The following is a 21,399-nucleotide window of genomic DNA, read 5'->3' as shown; positions in this document are numbered from 1 at the left end:
AGCACCCACCGGCTATCAAGGCAGCTGCCTATCATGTCATGCCCTACCTGCACAGGTGTGCTGGCTACTCAAATGATCCAATTAAGGAGGCCATTTAGTCAGCAGCAGCAGAAGTCCTGTGCCTGGACGCTCCAACAGGGGCCAGACACAAGCAGAAGCAGAAGCAGCAGAAGCAGCAGCAGCACCACCTTTTGTTTTTTGGCTGCAGCAGCAGCAAGGCCCACAGGGCTGGCTAGCTGGCTAGCCAGCAAGCAGGTAGCAATGAAAGTAGGAATCTTTCTTTTTAACCCTGTAAGGGGGTGGTGCACTGTACCCGAAGATACTGCCATATCGGGTCAATGCATAGGGCGACGGAAGCAAGCTTCGAAATCGGCCCCCGTTCTCAAAAATCCATTTAATATATGGTCCCCAGATAGGGGACGTATCAGATATTAAACTGATAAGAACAGATTTTTTTTAAGTTAGCCCTCAGAAGTCACTCAGAGTTCCAAGATCTTATTTGGAACTCAATTTTGTGTTCATCATCAGGTAACATGTTTTTATTTCTTTTCTTAAACACTAATGAAACAAAATAGAACATTTAAAAACAAAATAAGAAACAACATAAAATAGCAAAACCAAACATTACTTTCTAATTAAGCAAAACCAAATTAGAAGGTCATCCCCTTCCTCCATGCAAACACCATTAGAAAGTCTATCAGTCCTCGACTGATATTGCCATTTGCTATATCTTTCTTAACTTGAGACGCTAACCAGCCTGGAATTTTATACGTTTCAACAAAACGGTTCATGTCTGCCTTGAAAGAAAAATAGACTTTATCCCGAGCTTCTTCCTCCCGGTTCTTCAAGCCTATCTTTAGATCCATCATATCTTTGTCAAACGTTTTTCTTTCTGCTTCCGACAAATTTTCCAACAAACCACCAAGCACACCAAAATACTGCACTGGCACATACACTTCCTCCTCTCTCTTCTTCTTCTGCTCTGTAGGTCTTCTAGTTGGAACCTGCTCCACTTCTGGTTCTTTCACTTCAGCTGGTTCCTCTCTGCTTCTTTTTACAGCTTCCTTTTTCTCTGAATTTTTCTCAGACTTTTTCTTAGGACACGAGCCAAGCAGATGGCCCTCCTCACCACACAGATGGCATTTCCTTTTCTTTTGACAATTTTCCACGTCGTGACCCTCCTCTTGACACTTGAAACACCACAAAAACGTGCAATCCTCCTTTCTGTGACCGTACTGTTTACATTTGCGGCAAAAATCTTGCATGCCAGAAAAATACAGATCCCCGTTCACAGAACCAATTTTAAACCGTCCTGGGGGGATCACTAACTTGCCATCTGCCATTTTAAATTTCACATGGAACCTCCACTTGGTGGTCCATAGTCCATATTGATTAAATACCTTGCCTTTAGGCAGAACACTGTCACAGAATCGAGACAAAAAGGTAACGATATCCTCCTCCGAAGTATATGGGCTATACATCCTTATAGTCACCAATCGTTCTCTACGTGGGAAATGTGGAACTATCTCCACCCCTTCCAAAACCGGACATACCTTCTTTTGCTGCAATATGTTCCAAAATGACTCATAGTCCTCTTCAGAAGCCAGCACCGCGTCGTAGTATCCACTTCTGGGAAACTCAAGCATGGATAGGATTTGCTCCCTCTTGACTTCCAGCAACTTAAACAGCACTTCTTCCACGACAAAGACAAGGCCTCTTTCCTTCTTCCGGACATCGAGCAGGGAAATACGAACTCCATTCCGAAGTCTCGCAAAAGGCGGCACGCCTTCCGAAGAAAAACCGCAATCTTCCTCCATGTCCATGATGTCCAGACACCTCCCCCACCGAAGTAGGTAGGTGGGGATCGCCTCCCGTTGTCTGGGGACTAAGCCGGCTCCCTGATAGCAGCAGGGGGGTGAAGTCCCTCCGTTAAGAAGGACGATCCCCCCAGGCAAAGGAGCCGGGTACCACAGACACCCTCTGGCCAGACCAAGTGAGCAGAACTACACTTGATCTTAGCCAAAAGGCCGAGAAGCGATAACCGTGAAAGGGGCGGGCCCAACAAGGTCCCCTTCATGGGCACTATCACTGCTTGCTGTCAGGGAGGCTGCCAGACAATTTTCCATGCACACTCTGGGCTGGGGGGCAGTCAACCACCAGTACACACAGCAGAACCTAAACCCATACCATTATTGCTAAGCAGCAAGACAGGGGCCCATTGCACTCCCACGGGGCCTTTTTAAATGCAATCCATAACCCGGATTTGCCAGGAACCCTTCTTACTCCTCCTACTTGCATGTGACACTGGGCTTAGGATCTGCATAGGAAACACACACACAAGCACACACCTACCTTTGTTGCCTGCAGATGCCTCCTTGGCTGTCCCCAAACGGTATCAAACCAACACCCACGGGAAGCTGTAAGCATAGAGGACATGCCTGCACCCCATTGGACTTACCTGTGTGGGTTAAATCCGGGTTATTTGACAACCTATGGCGGTGATGGTTCTGCTCAGGCAGAGCAGTGCTGATGCTCCTCATAAAGCTGTCGCTGCTGTGAAGGTTCTAGGTGACATCACAAATCCCTTTGGTTACATACACAACAAAGCTGGGTTGTTGTTGTTTACACTCTGCAAGGCCTGTGGAAGTGAGTGACATCATAGCACTGTAGTTCTGAGGGTTCAAGATGGATGCAACAATCTCCTGTTGCTTCTATGAAGGCCGTAATAGACGACATCACCAAACAGCTCCATAGTCACATACACAGCAAAGGAGAGATGTTGTTTACACCTAGTGATGTCAGTGGTATTGAGTGACATCACAGCACAGTGCTAAGGCTCCTGGGCCTGGACACAGCAGCGGCTGCAATATCTCAACGGAGAATACGTTTATATCTATGTGTGTGTGTGCGCATATATATATATATATATATATATATATATATATATATATATATTTCTCCGCCGAAATCACTTTTAAACCCATTTCCACCTTTTTTTCCCTTCTCTTCCTCTTACTTTTTTTTCACGTTTTTTTACGTTTTTCTCCTTTTCGCCTCTTTTCTGGGCGTATTATTCTTCTTTTTCTTCTTTTTTTTCGTCTAATGCATACCCCATCAGTGCAGCAATGCTTATTCAATACCGCCAGCAGATGGAGACACTGGGGGATAATTTTCTAAGGATTTATACTGATTTTTCCTGTCTGAATTTGTCGCACAGAAAGTTGCAGGCCAAATATGTGTGACATTTCTGCGACTTTAGCTTCTAGAGCATTTTTACAACATTATACATAGGTGCTGAATACATAAAAAGCGACTGTTCAGCGACAGACAAGTCGCATCGGCTGAAAGTAGGCCAGAATGTCAGTCCATGTTGGAGCAGGTTTAGATACAGTCTAAAGCATAGATCTCAAAGTCTGTGCACAGAATTTAGCAAGGGCCTCGCACCTTCTGATGCATCAGGTAGGTGCACAATAGCATAGCCTAACCCTCTGTACTTTGGTCTATATTGATGCGGGACATAGACAGCCAGCTGATGACCAATCCATTAGTGCAATGGATGGCTGGAAGCATTTGTCTTTGCCTTTGCAATACCACAGAAGCAATGCATGGTCAATGTACAGCAATGACACACCTGTGTGAACAGCCAGGAGACCCCCCCCCCCCCATGTTATGTTACATAGTTACATAGTTAGTACGGTCGAAAAAAGACATATGTCCATCACGTTCAACCAGGGAATTAAGGGGTAGGGGTGTGGCGCGATATTGGGGAAGGGATGAGATTTTATATTTCTTCATAAGCATTAATCTTATTTTGTCAATTAGGAACATTCAGCACCCACCCGCTATCAAGGCAGCTGCCTATCATGTCATGCCCTACCTGCACAGGTGTGCTGGCTACTCAAATGATCCAATTAAGGAGGCCATTTAGTCAGCAGCAGCAGAAGTCCTGTGCCTGGACGCTCCAACAGGGGCCAGACACAAGCAGAAGCAGAAGCAGCAGAAGCAGCACCACCTTTTGTTTTTTGGCTGCAGCAGCAGCAAGGCCCACAGGGCTGGCTAGCTGGCTAGCCAGCAAGCAGGTAGCAATGAAAGTAGGAATCTTTCTTTTTAACCCTGTAAGGGGGTGGTGCACTGTACCCGAAGATACTGCCATATCGGGTCAATGCATAGGGCGACGGAAGCAAGCTTCGAAATCGGCCCCCGTTCTCAAAAATCCATTTAATATATGGTCCCCAGATAGGGGACGTATCAGATATTAAACTGATAAGAACAGATACTACACTTGATCTTAGCCAAAAGGCCGAGAAGCGATAACCGTGAAAGGGGCGGGCCCAACAAGGTCCCCTTCATGGGCACTATCACTGCTTGCTGTCAGGGAGGCTGCCAGACAATTTTCCATGCACACTCTGGGCTGGGGGGCAGTCAACCACCAGTACACACAGCAGAACCTAAACCCATACCATTATTGCTAAGCAGCAAGACAGGGGCCCATTGCACTCCCACGGGGCCTTTTTAAATGCAATCCATAACCCGGATTTGCCAGGAACCCTTCTTACTCCTCCTACTTGCATGTGACACTGGGCTTAGGATCTGCATAGGAAACACACACACAAGCACACACCTACCTTTGTTGCCTGCAGATGCCTCCTTGGCTGTCCCCAAACGGTATCAAACCAACACCCACGGGAAGCTGTAAGCATAGAGGACATGCCTGCACCCCATTGGACTTACCTGTGTGGGTTAAATCCGGGTTATTTGACAACCTATGGCGGTGATGGTTCTGCTCAGGCAGAGCAGTGCTGATGCTCCTCATAAAGCTGTCGCTGCTGTGAAGGTTCTAGGTGACATCACAAATCCCTTTGGTTACATACACAACAAAGCTGGGTTGTTGTTGTTTACACTCTGCAAGGCCTGTGGAAGTGAGTGACATCATAGCACTGTAGTTCTGAGGGTTCAAGATGGATGCAACAATCTCCTGTTGCTTCTATGAAGGCCGTAATAGACGACATCACCAAACAGCTCCATAGTCACATACACAGCAAAGGAGAGATGTTGTTTACACCTAGTGATGGTATTGAGTGACATCACAGCACAGTGCTAAGGCTCCTGGGCCTGGGACACAGCAGCGGCTGCAATATCTCAACGGAGAATACGTTTATATCTATGTGTGTGTGTGCGCATATATATATATATATATTATATATATATATATATATATATATTTCTCCACCGAAATCACTTTTAAACCCATTTCCACCTTTTTTCCCTTCTCTTCCTCTTACTTTTTTTTCACGTTTTTTACGTTTTTTCTCCTTTTCGCCTCTTTTCTGGGCGTATTATTCTTCTTTTTCTTCTTTTTTTTCGTCTAATGCAATACCCCATCAGTGCAGCAATGCTTATTCAATACCGCCAGCAGATGGAGACACTGGGGGATAATTTTCTAAGGATTTATACTGAGTTTTTCCTGTCTGAATTTGTCGCACAGAAAGTTGCAGGCCTCAAATATGTGTGACATTTCTGCGACTTTAGCTTCTAGAGCATTTTTACAACATTATACATAGGTGCTGAATACATAAAAAGCGACTGTTCCAGCGACAGACAAGTCGCATCGGCTGAAAGTAGGCCAGAATGTCAGTCCATGTTGGAGCAGGTTTAGATACAGTCTAAAGCATAGATCTCAAAGTCTGTGCACAGAATTTAGCAAGGGCCTCGCACCTTCTGATGCATCAGGTAGGTGCACAATAGCATAGCCTAACCCTCTGTACTTTGGTCTATATTGATGCGGGACATAGACAGCCAGCTGATGACCAATCCATTAGTGCAATGGATGGCTGGAAGCATTTGTCTTTGCCTTTGCAATACCACAGAGCAATGCATGGTCAATGTACAGCAATGACACACCTGTGTGAACAGCCAGGAGACCCCCCCCACCCCCATGTTATGTTACATAGTTACATAGTTAGTACGGTCGAAAAAAGACATATGTCCATCACGTTCAACCAGGGAATTAAGGGGTAGGGGTGTGGCGCGATATTGGGGAAGGGATGAGATTTTATATTTCTTCATAAGCATTAATCTTATTTTGTCAATTAGAACATTCAGCACCCACCCGCTATCAAAGCAGCTGCCTATCAATGTCATGCCCTACCTGCACAGGTTGTGCTGGCTACTCAAATGATCCAATTAAGGAGGCCATTTAGTCAGCAGCAGCAGAAGTCCTGTGCCTGGACGCTCAACAGGGGCCCAGACACAAGCAGAAGCAGAAGCAGCAGAAGCCAGCAGCAGCACCACCTTTTGTTTATTGGCTGCAGCAGCAGCAAGGCCCACAGGGCTGGCTAGCTGGCTAGCCAGCAAGCAGGTAGCAATGAAAGTAGGAATCTTTCTTTTTAACCCCTGTAAGGGGGTGGTGCACTGTACCCGAAGATACTGCCATATCGGGTCAATGCATAGGGCGACGGAAGCAAGCTTCGAAATCGGCCCCCGTTCTCAAAAATCCATTTAATATATGGTCCCCAGATAGGGGACGTATCAGATATTAAACTGATAAGAACAGATACTACACTTGATCTTAGCCAAAAGGCCGAGAAGCGATAACCGTGAAAGGGGCGGGCCAACAAGGTCCCCTCATGGGCACTATCACTGCTTGCTGTCAGGGAGGCTGCCAGACAATTTTCCATGCACACTCTGGGCTGGGGGCAGTCAACCACCAGTACACACAGCAGAACCTAAACCCATACCATTATTGCTAAGCAGCAAGACAGGGGCCCATTGCACTCCCACGGGGCCTTTTTAAATGCAATCCATAACCCGGATTTGCCAGGAACCCTTCTTACGCCTCCTACTTGCATGTGACACTGGGCTTAGGATCTGCATAGGAAACACACACACAAGCACACACCTACCTTTGTTGCCTGCAGATGCCTCCTTGGCTGTCCCCAAACGGTATCAAACCAACACCCACGGGAAGCTGTAAGCATAGAGGACATGCCTGCACCCATTGGACTTACCTGTGTGGGTTAAATCCGGGTTATATTGACAACCTATGGGCGGTGATGGTTCTGCTCAGGCAGAGACAAGTGCTGATGCTCCTCATAAAGCTGTCGCTGCTGTGAAGGTTCTAGGTGACATCACAAATCCCTTTGGTTACATACACAACAAAGCTGGGTTGTTGTTGTTTACACTCTGCAAGGCCTGTGGACGTGAGTGACATCATAGCACTGTAGTTCTGAGGGTTCAAGATGGATGCAACAATCTCCTGTTGCTTCTATGAAGGCCGTAATAGACGACATCACCAAACAGCTCCATAGTCACATACCAGCAAAGGAGAGATGTTGTTTACACTAGTGATGGTCAGTGGTATTGAGTGACATCACAGCACAGTGCTAAGCTCCTGGGCCTGGACACAGCAGCGGCTGCAATATCTCAACGGAGAATACGTTTATATCTATGTGTGTGTGTGCGCATAATATATATATATATATATATATATATATATATATATATATATATATTTCTCCGCCGAAATCACTTTTTAAACCCATTTCCACCTTTTTTTCCCTTCTCTTCCTCTTACTTTTTTTTCACGTTTTTTTACGTTTTTCTCCTTTTCGCCTCTTTCTGGGCGTATTATTCTTCTTTTTCTTCTTTTTTTTTCGTCTAATGCATACCCCATCAGTGCAGCAATGCTTATTCAATACCGCCAGCAGATGGAGACACTGGGGGATAATTTTCTAAGGATTTATACTGATTTTCCTGTCTGAATTTGTCGCACAGAAAGTTGCAGGCCAAATATGTGTGACATTTCTGCGACTTTAGCTTCTAGAGCATTTTTACAACATTATACATAGGGTGCCTGAATACATAAAAAGCGACTGTTCAGCGACAGACAAGTCGCATCGGCTGAAAGTAGGCCAGAATGTCAGTCCATGTTGGAGCAGGTTTAGATACAGTCTAAAGCATAGATCTCAAAGTCTGTGCACAGAATTTAGCAAGGGCCTCGCACCTTCTGATGCATCAGGTAGGTGCACAATAGCATAGCCTAACCCTCTGTACTTTGGTCTATATTGATGCGGGACATAGACAGCCAGCTGATGACCAATCCATTAGTGCAATGGATGGCTGGAAGCATTTGTCTTTGCCTTTGCAATACCACAGAAGCAATGCATGGTCAATGTACAGCAATGACACACCTGTGTGAACAGCCAGGAGACCCCCCCCCCCCCCATGTTATGTTACATAGTTACATAGTTAGTACGGTCGAAAAAAGACATATGTCCATCACGTTCAACCAGGGAATTAAGGGGTAGGGGTGTGGCGCGATATTGGGGAAGGGATGAGATTTTATATTTCTTCATAAGCATTAATCTTATTTTGTCAATTAGGAACATTCAGCACCCACCCGCTATCAAGGCAGCTGCCTATCATGTCATGCCCTACCTGCACAGGTGTGCTGGCTACTCAAATGATCCAATTAAGGAGGCCATTTAGTCAGCAGCAGCAGAAGTCCTGTGCCTGGACGCTCCAACAGGGGCCAGACACAAGCAGAAGCAGAAGCAGCAGAAGCAGCAGCAGCACCACCTTTTGTTTATTGGCTGCAGCAGCAGCAAGGCCCACAGGGCTGGCTAGCTGGCTAGCCAGCAAGCAGGTAGCAATGAAAGTAGGAATCTTTCTTTTTAACCCTGTAAGGGGGTGGTGCACTGTACCCGAAGATACTGCCATATCGGGTCAATGCATAGGGCGACGGAAGCAAGCTTCGAAATCGGCCCCCGTTCTCAAAAATCCATTTAATATATGGTCCCCAGATAGGGGACGTATCAGATATTAAACTGATAAGATCAGATACTACACTTGATCTTAGCCAAAAGGCCGAGAAGCGATAACCGTGAAAGGGGCGGGCCCAACAAGGTCCCCTTCATGGGCACTATCACTGCTTGCTGTCAGGGAGGCTGCCAGACAATTTTCCATGCACACTCTGGGCTGGGGGGCAGTCAACCACCAGTACACACAGCAGAACCTAAACCCATACCATTATTGCTAAGCAGCAAGACAGGGGCCTATTGCACTCCCACGGGGCCTTTTTAAATGCAATCCATAACCCGGATTTGCCAGGAACCCTTCTTACTCCTCCTACTTGCATGTGACACTGGGCTTAGGATCTGCATAGGAAACACACACACAAGCACACACCTACCTTTGTTGCCTGCAGATGCCTCCTTGGCTGTCCCCAAACGGTATCAAACCAACACCCACGGGAAGCTGTAAGCATAGAGGACATGCCTGCACCCCATTGGACTTACCTGTGTGGGTTAAATCCGGGTTATTTGACAACCTATGGCGGTGATGGTTCTGCTCAGGCAGAGCAGTGCTGATGCTCCTCATAAAGCTGTCGCTGCTGTGAAGGTTCTAGGTGACATCACAAATCCCTTTGGTTACATACACAACAAAGCTGGGTTGTTGTTGTTTACACTCTGCAAGGCCTGTGGAAGTGAGTGACATCATAGCACTGTAGTTCTGAGGGTTCAAGATGGATGCAACAATCTCCTGTTGCTTCTATGAAGGCCGTAATAGACGACATCACCAAACAGCTCCATAGTCACATACACAGCAAAGGAGAGATGTTGTTTACACCTAGTGATGTCAGTGGTATTGAGTGACATCACAGCACAGTGCTAAGGCTCCTGGGCCTGGACACAGCAGCGGCTGCAATATCTCAACGGAGAATACGTTTATATCTATGTGTGTGTGTGCGCATATATATATATATATATATATATATATATATATATATATATATATATTTCTCCGCCGAAATCACTTTTAAACCCATTTCCACCTTTTTTTCCCTTCTCTTCCTCTTACTTTTTTTTCACGTTTTTTTACGTTTTTCTCCTTTTCGCCTCTTTTCTGGGCGTATTATTCTTCTTTTTCTTCTTTTTTTTCGTCTAATGCATACCCCATCAGTGCAGCAATGCTTATTCAATACCGCCAGCAGATGGAGACACTGGGGGATAATTTTCTAAGGATTTATACTGATTTTTCCTGTCTGAATTTGTCGCACAGAAAGTTGCAGGCCAAATATGTGTGACATTTCTGCGACTTTAGCTTCTAGAGCATTTTTACAACATTATACATAGGTGCTGAATACATAAAAAGCGACTGTTCAGCGACAGACAAGTCGCATCGGCTGAAAGTAGGCCAGAATGTCAGTCCATGTTGGAGCAGGTTTAGATACAGTCTAAAGCATAGATCTCAAAGTCTGTGCACAGAATTTAGCAAGGGCCTCGCACCTTCTGATGCATCAGGTAGGTGCACAATAGCATAGCCTAACCCTCTGTACTTTGGTCTATATTGATGCGGGACATAGACAGCCAGCTGATGACCAATCCATTAGTGCAATGGATGGCTGGAAGCATTTGTCTTTGCCTTTGCAATACCACAGAAGCAATGCATGGTCAATGTACAGCAATGACACACCTGTGTGAACAGCCAGGAGACCCCCCCCCCCCCATGTTATGTTACATAGTTACATAGTTAGTACGGTCGAAAAAAGACATATGTCCATCACGTTCAACCAGGGAATTAAGGGGTAGGGGTGTGGCGCGATATTGGGGAAGGGATGAGATTTTATATTTCTTCATAAGCATTAATCTTATTTTGTCAATTAGGAACATTCAGCACCCACCCGCTATCAAGGCAGCTGCCTATCATGTCATGCCCTACCTGCACAGGTGTGCTGGCTACTCAAATGATCCAATTAAGGAGGCCATTTAGTCAGCAGCAGCAGAAGTCCTGTGCCTGGACGCTCCAACAGGGGCCAGACACAAGCAGAAGCAGAAGCAGCAGAAGCAGCAGCAGCACCACCTTTTGTTTATTGGCTGCTGCAGCAGCAGCAAGGCCCACAGGGCTGGCTAGCTGGCTAGCCAGCAAGCAGGTAGCAATGAAAGTAGGAATCTTTCTTTTTAACCCTGTAAGGGGGTGGTGCACTGTACCCGAAGATACTGCCATATCGGGTCAATGCATAGGGCGACGGAAGCAAGCTTCGAAATCGGCCCCCGTTCTCAAAAATCCATTTAATATATGGTCCCCAGATAGGGGACGTATCAGATATTAAACTGATAAGAACAGATACTACACTTGATCTTAGCCAAAAGGCCGAGAAGCGATAACCGTGAAAGGGGCGGGCCCAACAAGGTCCCCTTCATGGGCACTATCACTGCTTGCTGTCAGGGAGGCTGCCAGACAATTTTCCATGCACACTCTGGGCTGGGGGGCAGTCAACCACCAGTACACACAGCAGAACCTAAACCCATACCATTATTGCTAAGCAGCAAGACAGGGGCCCATTGCACTCCCACGGGGCCTTTTTAAATGCAATCCATAACCCGGATTTGCCAGGAACCCTTCTTACTCCTCCTACTTGCATGTGACACTGGGCTTAGGATCTGCATAGGAAACACACACACAAGCACACACCTACCTTTGTTGCCTGCAGATGCCTCCTTGGCTGTCCCCAAACGGTATCAAACCAACACCCACGGGAAGCTGTAAGCATAGAGGACATGCCTGCACCCCATTGGACTTACCTGTGTGGGTTAAATCCGGGTTATTTGACAACCTATGGCGGTGATGGTTCTGCTCAGGCAGAGCAGTGCTGATGCTCCTCATAAAGCTGTCGCTGCTGTGAAGGTTCTAGGTGACATCACAAATCCCTTTGGTTACATACACAACAAAGCTGGGTTGTTGTTGTTTACACTCTGCAAGGCCTGTGGAAGTGAGTGACATCATAGCACTGTAGTTCTGAGGGTTCAAGATGGATGCAACAATCTCCTGTTGCTTCTATGAAGGCCGTAATAGACGACATCACCAAACAGCTCCATAGTCACATACACAGCAAAGGAGAGATGTTGTTTACACCTAGTGATGTCAGTGGTATTGAGTGACATCACAGCACAGTGCTAAGGCTCCTGGGCCTGGACACAGCAGCGGCTGCAATATCTCAACGGAGAATACGTTTATATCTATGTGTGTGTGTGCGCATATATATATATATATATATATATATATATATATATATATATATTTCTCCGCCGAAATCACTTTTAAACCCATTTCCACCTTTTTTTCCCTTCTCTTCCTCTTACTTTTTTTTCACGTTTTTTTACGTTTTTCTCCTTTTCGCCTCTTTTCTGGGCGTATTATTCTTCTTTTTCTTCTTTTTTTTCGTCTAATGCATACCCCATCAGTGCAGCAATGCTTATTCAATACCGCCAGCAGATGGAGACACTGGGGGATAATTTTCTAAGGATTTATACTGATTTTTCCTGTCTGAATTTGTCGCACAGAAAGTTGCAGGCCAAATATGTGTGACATTTCTGCGACTTTAGCTTCTAGAGCATTTTTACAACATTATACATAGGTGCTGAATACATAAAAAGCGACTGTTCAGCGACAGACAAGTCGCATCGGCTGAAAGTAGGCCAGAATGTCAGTCCATGTTGGAGCAGGTTTAGATACAGTCTAAAGCATAGATCTCAAAGTCTGTGCACAGAATTTAGCAAGGGCCTCGCACCTTCTGATGCATCAGGTAGGTGCACAATAGCATAGCCTAACCCTCTGTACTTTGGTCTATATTGATGCGGGACATAGACAGCCAGCTGATGACCAATCCATTAGTGCAATGGATGGCTGGAAGCATTTGTCTTTGCCTTTGCAATACCACAGAAGCAATGCATGGTCAATGTACAGCAATGACACACCTGTGTGAACAGCCAGGAGACCCCCCCCCCCCCCATGTTATGTTACATAGTTACATAGTTAGTACGGTCGAAAAAAGACATATGTCCATCACGTTCAACCAGGGAATTAAGGGGTAGGGGTGTGGCGCGATATTGGGGAAGGGATGAGATTTTATATTTCTTCATAAGCATTAATCTTATTTTGTCAATTAGGAACATTCAGCACCCACCCGCTATCAAGGCAGCTGCCTATCATGTCATGCCCTACCTGCACAGGTGTGCTGGCTACTCAAATGATCCAATTAAGGAGGCCATTTAGTCAGCAGCAGCAGAAGTCCTGTGCCTGGACGCTCCAACAGGGGCCAGACACAAGCAGAAGCAGAAGCAGCAGAAGCAGCAGCAGCACCACCTTTTGTTTATTGGCTGCAGCAGCAGCAAGGCCCACAGGGCTGGCTAGCTGGCTAGCCAGCAAGCAGGTAGCAATGAAAGTAGGAATCTTTCTTTTTAACCCTGTAAGGGGGTGGTGCACTGTACCCGAAGATACTGCCATATCGGGTCAATGCATAGGGCGACGGAAGCAAGCTTCGAAATCGGCCCCCGTTCTCAAAAATCCATTTAATATATGGTCCCCAGATAGGGGACGTATCAGATATTAAACTGATAAGAACAGATACTACACTTGATCTTAGCCAAAAGGCCGAGAAGCGATAACCGTGAAAGGGGCGGGCCCAACAAGGTCCCCTTCATGGGCACTATCACTGCTTGCTGTCAGGGAGGCTGCCAGACAATTTTCCATGCACACTCTGGGCTGGGGGGCAGTCAACCACCAGTACACACAGCAGAACCTAAACCCATACCATTATTGCTAAGCAGCAAGACAGGGGCCCATTGCACTCCCACGGGGCCTTTTTAAATGCAATCCATAACCCGGATTTGCCAGGAACCCTTCTTACTCCTCCTACTTGCATGTGACACTGGGCTTAGGATCTGCATAGGAAACACACACACAAGCACACACCTACCTTTGTTGCCTGCAGATGCCTCCTTGGCTGTCCCCAAACGGTATCAAACCAACACCCACGGGAAGCTGTAAGCATAGAGGACATGCCTGCACCCCATTGGACTTACCTGTGTGGGTTAAATCCGGGTTATTTGACAACCTATGGCGGTGATGGTTCTGCTCAGGCAGAGCAGTGCTGATGCTCCTCATAAAGCTGTCGCTGCTGTGAAGGTTCTAGGTGACATCACAAATCCCTTTGGTTACATACACAACAAAGCTGGGTTGTTGTTGTTTACACTCTGCAAGGCCTGTGGAAGTGAGTGACATCATAGCACTGTAGTTCTGAGGGTTCAAGATGGATGCAACAATCTCCTGTTGCTTCTATGAAGGCCGTAATAGACGACATCACCAAACAGCTCCATAGTCACATACACAGCAAAGGAGAGATGTTGTTTACACCTAGTGATGTCAGTGGTATTGAGTGACATCACAGCACAGTGCTAAGGCTCCTGGGCCTGGACACAGCAGCGGCTGCAATATCTCAACGGAGAATACGTTTATATCTATGTGTGTGTGTGCGCATATATATATATATATATATATATATATATATATATATATATATATTTCTCCGCCGAAATCACTTTTAAACCCATTTCCACCTTTTTTTCCCTTCTCTTCCTCTTACTTTTTTTTCACGTTTTTTTACGTTTTTCTCCTTTTCGCCTCTTTTCTGGGCGTATTATTCTTCTTTTTCTTCTTTTTTTTCGTCTAATGCATACCCCATCAGTGCAGCAATGCTTATTCAATACCGCCAGCAGATGGAGACACTGGGGGATAATTTTCTAAGGATTTATACTGATTTTTCCTGTCTGAATTTGTCGCACAGAAAGTTGCAGGCCAAATATGTGTGACATTTCTGCGACTTTAGCTTCTAGAGCATTTTTACAACATTATACATAGGTGCTGAATACATAAAAAGCGACTGTTCAGCGACAGACAAGTCGCATCGGCTGAAAGTAGGCCAGAATGTCAGTCCATGTTGGAGCAGGTTTAGATACAGTCTAAAGCATAGATCTCAAAGTCTGTGCACAGAATTTAGCAAGGGCCTCGCACCTTCTGATGCATCAGGTAGGTGCACAATAGCATAGCCTAACCCTCTGTACTTTGGTCTATATTGATGCGGGACATAGACAGCCAGCTGATGACCAATCCATTAGTGCAATGGATGGCTGGAAGCATTTGTCTTTGCCTTTGCAATACCACAGAAGCAATGCATGGTCAATGTACAGCAATGACACACCTGTGTGAACAGCCAGGAGACCCCCCCCCCCCCCCCCCATGTTATGTTACATAGTTACATAGTTAGTACGGTCGAAAAAAGACATATGTCCATCACGTTCAACCAGGGAATTAAGGGGTAGGGGTGTGGCGCGATATTGGGGAAGGGATGAGATTTTATATTTCTTCATAAGCATTAATCTTATTTTGTCAATTAGGAACATTCAGCACCCACCCGCTATCAAGGCAGCTGCCTATCATGTCATGCCCTACCTGCACAGGTGTGCTGGCTACTCAAATGATCCAATTAAGGAGGCCATTTAGTCAGCAGCAGCAGAAGTCCTGTGCCTGGACGCTCCAACAGGGGCCAGACACAAGCAGAAGCAGAAGCAGCAGAAGCAGCAGCAGCACCACCTTTTGTTTATTGGCTGCAGCAGCAGCAAGGCCCACAGGGCTGGCTAGCTGGCTAGCCAGCAAGCAGGTAGCAATGAAAGTAGGAATCTTTCTTTTTAACCCTGTAAGGGGGTGGTGCACTGTACCCGAAGATACTGCCATATCGGGTCAATGCATAGGGCGACGGAAGCAAGCTTCGAAATCGGCCCCCGTTCTCAAAAATCCATTTAATATATGGTCCCCAGATAGGGGACGTATCAGATATTAAACTGATAAGAACAGATACTACACTTGATCTTAGCCAAAAGGCCGAGAAGCGATAACCGTGAAAGGGGCGGGCCCAACAAGGTCCCCTTCATGGGCACTATCACTGCTTGCTGTCAGGGAGGCTGCCAGACAATTTTCCATGCACACTCTGGGCTGGGGGGCAGTCAACCACCAGTACACACAGCAGAACCTAAACCCATACCATTATTGCTAAGCAGCAAGACAGGGGCCCATTGCACTCCCACGGGGCCTTTTTAAATGCAATCCATAACCCGGATTTGCCAGGAACCCTTCTTACTCCTCCTACTTGCATGTGACACTGGGCTTAGGATCTGCATAGGAAACACACACACAAGCACACACCTACCTTTGTTGCCTGCAGATGCCTCCTTGGCTGTCCCCAAACGGTATCAAACCAACACCCACGGGAAGCTGTAAGCATAGAGGACATGCCTGCACCCCATTGGACTTACCTGTGTGGGTTAAATCCGGGTTATTTGACAACCTATGGCGGTGATGGTTCTGCTCAGGCAGAGCAGTGCTGATGCTCCTCATAAAGCTGTCGCTGCTGTGAAGGTTCTAGGTGACATCACAAATCCCTTTGGTTACATACACAACAAAGCTGGGTTGTTGTTGTTTACACTCTGCAAGGCCTGTGGAAGTGAGTGACATCATAGCACTGTAGTTCTGAGGGTTCAAGATGGATGCAACAATCTCCTGTTGCTTCTATGAAGGCCGTAATAGACGACATCACCAAACAGCTCCATAGTCACATACACAGCAAAGGAGAGATGCTGTTTACACCTAGTGATGTCAGTGGTATTGAGTGACATCACAGCACAGTGCTAAGGCTCCTGGGCCTGGACACAGCAGCGGCTGCAATATCTCAACGGAGAATACGTTTATATCTATGTGTGTGTGTGCGCATATATATATATATATATATATATATATATATATATATATATATATATATATCTCCGCCGAAATCACTTTTAAACCCATTTCCACCTTTTTTTCCCTTCTCTTCCTCTTACTTTTTTTTCACGTTTTTTTACGTTTTTCTCCTTTTCGCCTCTTTTCTGGGCGTATTATTCTTCTTTTTCTTCTTTTTTTTCGTCTAATGCATACCCCATCAGTGCAGCAATGCTTATTCAATACCGCCAGCAGATGGAGACACTGGGGGATAATTTTCTAAGGATTTATACTGATTTTTCCTGTCTGAATTTGTCGCACAGAAAGTTGCAGGCCAAATATGTGTGACATTTCTGCGACTTTAGCTTCTAGAGCATTTTTACAACATTATACATAGGTGCTGAATACATAAAAAGCGACTGTTCAGCGACAGACAAGTCGCATCGGCTGAAAGTAGGCCAGAATGTCAGTCCATGTTGGAGCAGGTTTAGATACAGTCTAAAGCATAGATCTCAAAGTCTGTGCACAGAATTTAGCAAGGGCCTCGCACCTTCTGATGCATCAGGTAGGTGCACAATAGCATAGCCTAACCCTCTGTACTTTGGTCTATATTGATGCGGGACATAGACAGCCAGCTGATGACCAATCCATTAGTGCAATGGATGGCTGGAAGCATTTGTCTTTGCCTTTGCAATACCACAGAAGCAATGCATGGTCAATGTACAGCAATGACACACCTGTGTGAACAGCCAGGAGACCCCCCCCCCCCCCCCATGTTATGTTACATAGTTACATAGTTAGTACGGTCGAAAAAAGACATATGTCCATCACGTTCAACCAGGGAATTAAGGGGTAGGGGTGTGGCGCGATATTGGGGAAGGGATGAGATTTTATATTTCTTCATAAGCATTAATCTTATTTTGTCAATTAGGAACATTCAGCACCCACCCGCTATCAAGGCAGCTGCCTATCATGTCATGCCCTACCTGCACAGGTGTGCTGGCTACTCAAATGATCCAATTAAGGAGGCCATTTAGTCAGCAGCAGCAGAAGTCCTGTGCCTGGACGCTCCAACAGGGGCCAGACACAAGCAGAAGCAGAAGCAGCAGAAGCAGCAGCAGCACCACCTTTTGTTTATTGGCTGCAGCAGCAGCAAGGCCCACAGGGCTGGCTAGCTGGCTAGCCAGCAAGCAGGTAGCAATGAAAGTAGGAATCTTTCTTTTTAACCCTGTAAGGGGGTGGTGCACTGTACCCGAAGATACTGCCATATCGGGTCAATGCATAGGGCGACGGAAGCAAGCTTCGAAATCGGCCCCCGTTCTCAAAAATCCATTTAATATATGGTCCCCAGATAGGGGACGTATCAGATATTAAACTGATAAGAACAGATACTACACTTGATCTTAGCCAAAAGGCCGAGAAGCGATAACCGTGAAAGGGGCGGGCCCAACAAGGTCCCCTTCATGGGCACTATCACTGCTTGCTGTCAGGGAGGCTGCCAGACAATTTTCCATGCACACTCTGGGCTGGGGGGCAGTCAACCACCAGTACACACAGCAGAACCTAAACCCATACCATTATTGCTAAGCAGCAAGACAGGGGCCCATTGCACTCCCACGGGGCCTTTTTAAATGCAATCCATAACCCGGATTTGCCAGGAACCCTTCTTACTCCTCCTACTTGCATGTGACACTGGGCTTAGGATCTGCATAGGAAACACACACACAAGCACACACCTACCTTTGTTGCCTGCAGATGCCTCCTTGGCTGTCCCCAAACGGTATCAAACCAACACCCACGGGAAGCTGTAAGCATAGAGGACATGCCTGCACCCCATTGGACTTACCTGTGTGGGTTAAATCCGGGTTATTTGACAACCTATGGCGGTGATGGTTCTGCTCAGGCAGAGCAGTGCTGATGCTCCTCATAAAGCTGTCGCTGCTGTGAAGGTTCTAGGTGACATCACAAATCCCTTTGGTTACATACACAACAAAGCTGGGTTGTTGTTGTTTACACTCTGCAAGGCCTGTGGAAGTGAGTGACATCATAGCACTGTAGTTCTGAGGGTTCAAGATGGATGCAACAATCTCCTGTTGCTTCTATGAAGGCCGTAATAGACGACATCACCAAACAGCTCCATAGTCACATACACAGCAAAGGAGAGATGTTGTTTACACCTAGTGATGTCAGTGGTATTGAGTGACATCACAGCACAGTGCTAAGGCTCCTGGGCCTGGACACAGCAGCGGCTGCAATATCTCAACGGAGAATACGTTTATATCTATGTGTGTGTGTGCGCATATATATATATATATATATATATATATATATATATATATATATATTCTCCGCCGAAATCACTTTTAAACCCATTTCCACCTTTTTTTCCCTTCTCTTCCTCTTACTTTTTTTTCACGTTTTTTTACGTTTTTCTCCTTTTCGCCTCTTTTCTGGGCGTATTATTCTTCTTTTTCTTCTTTTTTTTCGTCTAATGCATACCCCATCAGTGCAGCAATGCTTATTCAATACCGCCAGCAGATGGAGACACTGGGGGATAATTTTCTAAGGATTTATACTGATTTTTCCTGTCTGAATTTGTCGCACAGAAAGTTGCAGGCCAAATATGTGTGACATTTCTGCGACTTTAGCTTCTAGAGCATTTTTACAACATTATACATAGGTGCTGAATACATAAAAAGCGACTGTTCAGCGACAGACAAGTCGCATCGGCTGAAAGTAGGCCAGAATGTCAGTTCCATGTTGGAGCAGGTTTAGATACAGTCTAAAGCATAGATCTCAAAGTCTGTGCACAGAATTTAGCAAGGGCCTCGCACCTTCTGATGCATCAGGTAGGTGCACAATAGCATAGCCTAACCCTCTGTACTTTGGTCTATATTGATGCGGGACATAGACAGCCAGCTGATGACCAATCCATTAGTGCAATGGATGGCTGGAAGCATTTGTCTTTGCCTTTGCAATACCACAGAAGCAATGCATGGTCAATGTACAGCAATGACACACCTGTGTGAACAGCCAGGAGACCCCCCCCCCCCCATGTTATGTTACATAGTTACATAGTTAGTACGGTCGAAAAAAGACATATGTCCATCACGTTCAACCAGGGAATTAAGGGGTAGGGGTGTGGCGCGATATTGGGGAAGGGATGAGATTTTATATTTCTTCATAAGCATTAATCTTATTTTGTCAATTAGGAACATTCAGCACCCACCCGCTATCAAGGCAGCTGCCTATCATGTCATGCCCTACCTGCACAGGTGTGCTGGCTACTCAAATGATCCAATTAAGGAGGCCATTTAGTCAGCAGCAGCAGAAGTCCTGTGCCTGGACGCTCCAACAGGGGCCAGACACAAGCAGAAGCAGAAGCAGCAGAAGCAGCAGCAGCACCACCTTTTGTTTATTGGCTGCAGCAGCAGCAAGGCCCACAGGGCTGGCTAGCTGGCTAGCCAGCAAGCAGGTAGCAATGAAAGTAGGAATCTTTCTTTTTAACCCTGTAAGGGGGTGGTGCACTGTACCCGAAGATACTGCCATATCGGGTCAATGCATAGGGCGACGGAAGCAAGCTTCGAAATCGGCCCCCGTTCTCAAAAATCCATTTAATATATGGTCCCCAGATAGGGGACGTATCAGATATTAAACTGATAAGAACAGATACTACACTTGATCTTAGCCAAAAGGCCGAGAAGCGATAACCGTGAAAGGGGCGGGCCCAACAAGGTCCCCTTCATGGGCACTATCACTGCTTGCTGTCAGGGAGGCTGCCAGACAATTTTCCATGCACACTCTGGGCTGGGGGGCAGTCAACCACCAGTACACACAGCAGAACCTAAACCCATACCATTATTGCTAAGCAGCAAGACAGGGGCCCATTGCACTCCCACGGGGCCTTTTTAAATGCAATCCATAACCCGGATTTGCCAGGAACCCTTCTTACTCCTCCTACTTGCATGTGACACTGGGCTTAGGATCTGCATAGGAAACACACACACAAGCACACACCTACCTTTGTTGCCTGCAGATGCCTCCTTGGCTGTCCCCAAACGGTATCAAACCAACACCCACGGGAAGCTGTAAGCATAGAGGACATGCCTGCACCCCATTGGACTTACCTGTGTGGGTTAAATCCGGGTTATTTGACAACCTATGGCGGTGATGGTTCTGCTCAGGCAGAGCAGTGCTGATGCTCCTCATAAAGCTGTCGCTGCTGTGAAGGTTCTAGGTGACATCACAAATCCCTTTGGTTACATACACAACAAAGCTGGGTTGTTGTTGTTTACACTCTGCAAGGCCTGTGGAAGTGAGTGACATCATAGCACTGTAGTTCTGAGGGTTCAAGATGGATGCAACAATCTCCTGTTGCTTCTATGAAGGCCGTAATAGACGACATCACCAAACAGCTCCATAGTCACATACACAGCAAAGGAGAGATGTTGTTTACACCTAGTGATGTCAGTGGTATTGAGTGACATCACAGCACAGTGCTAAGGCTCCTGGGCCTGGACACAGCAGCGGCTGCAATATCTCAACGGAGAATACGTTTATATCTATGTGTGTGTGTGCGCATATATATATATATATATATATATATATATATATATATATATATATTCTCCGCCGAAATCACTTTTAAACCCATTTCCACCTTTTTTTCCCTTCTCTTCCTCTTACTTTTTTTTCACGTTTTTTTACGTTTTTCTCCTTTTCGCCTCTTTTCTGGGCGTATTATTCTTCTTTTTCTTCTTTTTTTTCGTCTAATGCATACCCCATCAGTGCAGCAATGCTTATTCAATA

At 46.1% G+C, this 21,399-nt stretch overlaps 8 non-coding genes and 1 pseudogene across 8 annotated transcripts; all 9 read right to left on the bottom strand.

Moving 5' to 3' along the window:
• Positions 1-297: 297 nt before the first annotated feature.
• On the bottom strand, positions 298-465 carry LOC130298519 (U2 spliceosomal RNA; annotated as a pseudogene).
• A 3,656-nt stretch (positions 466-4,121) lies between these two features.
• Positions 4,122-4,312, bottom strand: LOC130298507 (U2 spliceosomal RNA). Its single transcript, XR_008849858.1, has one exon. It is a non-coding gene; the product is annotated as a U2 spliceosomal RNA (small nuclear RNA).
• A 2,089-nt stretch (positions 4,313-6,401) lies between these two features.
• Positions 6,402-6,592, bottom strand: LOC130298505 (U2 spliceosomal RNA). Its single transcript, XR_008849856.1, has one exon. It is a non-coding gene; the product is annotated as a U2 spliceosomal RNA (small nuclear RNA).
• Positions 6,593-8,686: 2,094 nt separating this feature from the next.
• Positions 8,687-8,877, bottom strand: LOC130298513 (U2 spliceosomal RNA). Its single transcript, XR_008849863.1, has one exon. It is a non-coding gene; the product is annotated as a U2 spliceosomal RNA (small nuclear RNA).
• A 2,095-nt stretch (positions 8,878-10,972) lies between these two features.
• On the bottom strand, positions 10,973-11,163 carry LOC130298504 (U2 spliceosomal RNA). Its single transcript, XR_008849855.1, has one exon. It is a non-coding gene; the product is annotated as a U2 spliceosomal RNA (small nuclear RNA).
• Positions 11,164-13,252: 2,089 nt separating this feature from the next.
• Positions 13,253-13,443, bottom strand: LOC130298503 (U2 spliceosomal RNA). The gene has a single exon (XR_008849854.1). It is a non-coding gene; the product is annotated as a U2 spliceosomal RNA (small nuclear RNA).
• A 2,095-nt stretch (positions 13,444-15,538) lies between these two features.
• On the bottom strand, positions 15,539-15,729 carry LOC130298502 (U2 spliceosomal RNA). Its single transcript, XR_008849853.1, has one exon. It is a non-coding gene; the product is annotated as a U2 spliceosomal RNA (small nuclear RNA).
• Positions 15,730-17,826: 2,097 nt separating this feature from the next.
• Positions 17,827-18,017, bottom strand: LOC130298501 (U2 spliceosomal RNA). The gene has a single exon (XR_008849852.1). It is a non-coding gene; the product is annotated as a U2 spliceosomal RNA (small nuclear RNA).
• A 2,090-nt stretch (positions 18,018-20,107) lies between these two features.
• LOC130298500 (U2 spliceosomal RNA) lies at positions 20,108-20,298 on the bottom strand. Its single transcript, XR_008849851.1, has one exon. It is a non-coding gene; the product is annotated as a U2 spliceosomal RNA (small nuclear RNA).
• Between the last annotated feature and the right edge of the window lie 1,101 nt (positions 20,299-21,399).

This window comes from Hyla sarda, unplaced genomic scaffold, assembly GCF_029499605.1.
Source record: "Hyla sarda isolate aHylSar1 unplaced genomic scaffold, aHylSar1.hap1 scaffold_1002, whole genome shotgun sequence".
Taxonomy (NCBI): Eukaryota; Metazoa; Chordata; class Amphibia; order Anura; family Hylidae; genus Hyla; species Hyla sarda.
Note: the sequence above shows the minus strand (reverse complement) of the source record. Positions and strands in the feature narration are given on the sequence as shown.